Consider the following 2,866-nt stretch of genomic DNA (forward strand, 5'->3'; position numbering starts at 1 on the left):
TTGTTAGAAACAAGTCCAATAGGTGGGGATTTTGATCGGGGTTGTCTGGTACACGGGCGGGTTGACTGACTAACTGGGTGAGATTAAATGAGTCTGCAAATAGCTCACATTCAAGACCAGAGTCATCAGTTCTGGCTGAATAAGTGAGCCATTCAAAATTATGGACATTTAAATCACCCAGAATAGTAATTTCTGATGCAGTATTAATGTTAAGGACACTTAGTTGTGAAGACAGAGAGTCAAATAAACTCGGCTCTGAAGGGGCATTAGGGGAACGATAAACATAACAGAAATACTTTTTCATTCATTCATTCATTGCCAGACGCCATGTATCCCAATCGGGGTGGCCAAGGGCTTAGAGTTAATTGTTTTACAGGGAGGGGCACTAATCCTCCACCAACCCCACTTGACACGTAGGGATGCCAACAGCATCTGGTGTTCCCAGGCGATCACCCATCCAAGTACTAACCAGATCCAACGTTGCTTAACTTCACTGATCGGACGGAAAGCGGTGTACTCAACGTGGTACCAAAAGAATTTAATTTGTATATGGAATAGTCGAAATAAGGACAATTAAATTTAGTAATCTCCTCCAGGGCAATTTCTGATTTAGCAAGGCAACATACGCCTCCTTTGGGTCTGAAATTTTGAATCAAGATATAACCAGGAAAGTTAAATCTATTAACTAAATCAGAGGTGGAGCTTACTTGTGTCTCTGCAAAAAATAGCAGATCTGGGGATTCAAACTGGAGGAAATTTTAAGTAGAGTTAATGTTGGAGTGAACTCCCCTAATAATGCAAAAGAAAATTTTACTGTACTGGAGCAGATTTAGGGCGCCGCAACACTGGAGGTGGCACAGTTGTTTGATGACCAACCTGATCCTAAGCTACCAAGAACACTGTAAACATATCTACCGGTAATTTAGCATATAACACATCGATAACACAATAACTTACCGTTGGTGACTATCCTTGAATGAGACAGTGAAACCTCCTCTACACGATCGTCCTCACATGGAAATGATCACGTACACGTGAGTCACATGTGCTAGGACGCGGCTGACGCTACAATAACAATCACAGATCACTGACGCGATTCCGCCATCTTTCCACTCAAACCAACATTTGTGTTGATGTACCGTCAGAACTTGGCAAAGTTCTACATATATTTTCCAAAGTGCCATGAAAATATTTTTGAACATATACTTCATAATATTTAAAATTTTCAAATGCTCACAAGTATCATCTCTCAAGAGGGAATTTTTATTCAGAAAGACGGCGACCATTTTGCTTCCAAGTATCATGGTTGCCCTTTAGGTAGTTAGGAGAAATCAAGGATGTGTGTGCACATAATAAGCTTATCGACCCCATAATACTTCTCCGTTCCATTTCCATATCTCAAAAGGTAAATGTACGTTTTATTTCAGGCAACAGAAGGACCTTACCAGTTCTATCTGTTATGCTGGATGTTTTTAGGTCGACTTCTTTACTCACCTGGTTTGCTACCCTGCCGGTATGGAGAGATCGACATGTCGGTCATTTTTCGCCGGAATCGGGAGAAAGAGGCTGGGCCGATTTAAATGGAAGCACCGAACAAGGCAAAGCTCTGGGAACGAAGACGAATATGACATCTTGTGTGTTTATTACTACTACTGCTACAGCTACTACTACTACTCTAACTTTAACGTTCATTCCAGTTTGGGTGTATCTTGTATGACCATGAGTATAAAAGAATGATTATTTAAGTAAGGGTTAAAGGTATACACCAGGAATCTTATACGTCATTTTATGCTTAAGAAAATGTATGCATATGGCTCCTGAAGCCGGTGAACGGTAATAATGGCACTGGTAAAAATGGCACAGGAAGAAAGGGCACGGTAAAAATGGCCCAGGTAAATATGGCACAAGTGGAAAAATAGGAAAAAATGGCACAACTGAAAAAATGTTTATTGGAAATAAATATAAAATTGCGTAAATTTAAAATTCGTGTAGGTCTATCTATCTATCTGTTGCCAGACGCCATAATCCCGTAAGGGGTGGCCAGTTGACTCTGAGTTATTTGTTTTCCGGGGAGGGGCTCTAACCCTCCACCAACCCACTTGTTGACACGTAGGGAGCACGTATGGTTTGGTTATATGGTTACCACCCAGCGTTGTAAATGGTTTCTTGGCTTACAGGAAACCATTTGGCTTGTCACTCAATGTAAAGCCACCTGTGAAAGAAAGAAAAGCAATAAGAAGTGACAGGAAAGATGGGTGAAATAGGATGAGAGGAGGGCAGGCACAGAAAAAGAATGACAAAGGATAAGGAAGAAGTAGGTAGCATTACAACAAGTGAGTGGATGATGGTCGCCACCACCTACCACTATTCGTGTAGGTACAATGATTAAAATTCGTGCAGGCACACGGATCAGACATGAAAACACTGATTGAGGACACTTTCAAAACTACTTGAGAAACCAAAATCTCAACTAGAATCTAATGTTGTGACCAAGTCCTCGTAACACTTGATCGATGTTTTTTCTTCCTTCTACTTAGTATCTGCATAAATTCTTTAGTCTTTGTTGCAAATCAACATATACTTTGTTTTTTTCCTGGGTGGTTCTCCAACTGAGTCCTTAGCAATCACTACACTTACAGCAGGCTCTTCCTTTTGAATGGTTCTAATAATTTTCCAGATAGATGGGTGCTGGTATCCAACAAGATGGTAAAATTTATTGTTCCAACCTTCACATAGGTTATTGGTTCTGGGACAGTCATTCATGGTGACTTGATGTATGTTCCAAAGTTGTGGAGGGAATCTTACTGGAATGCGTCGAAGGTTTTGTGTTGGAAAGCCTAGCTGGGGGTTGCGTCTTCTTCTCAGA

At 40.8% G+C, this 2,866-nt stretch overlaps 1 pseudogene; it reads right to left on the minus strand.

Moving 5' to 3' along the window:
- Positions 1 to 420: 420 nt before the first annotated feature.
- On the minus strand, positions 421 to 536 carry LOC145398531 (5S ribosomal RNA; annotated as a pseudogene).
- Between the last annotated feature and the right edge of the window lie 2,330 nt (positions 537 to 2,866).

The sequence above is a fragment of the Coenobita brevimanus genome, chromosome 45 (assembly GCF_032717465.1).
Source record: "Coenobita brevimanus isolate Jiangsu-jjx chromosome 45, ASM3271746v2, whole genome shotgun sequence".
Taxonomy (NCBI): domain Eukaryota; kingdom Metazoa; phylum Arthropoda; class Malacostraca; order Decapoda; family Coenobitidae; genus Coenobita; species Coenobita brevimanus.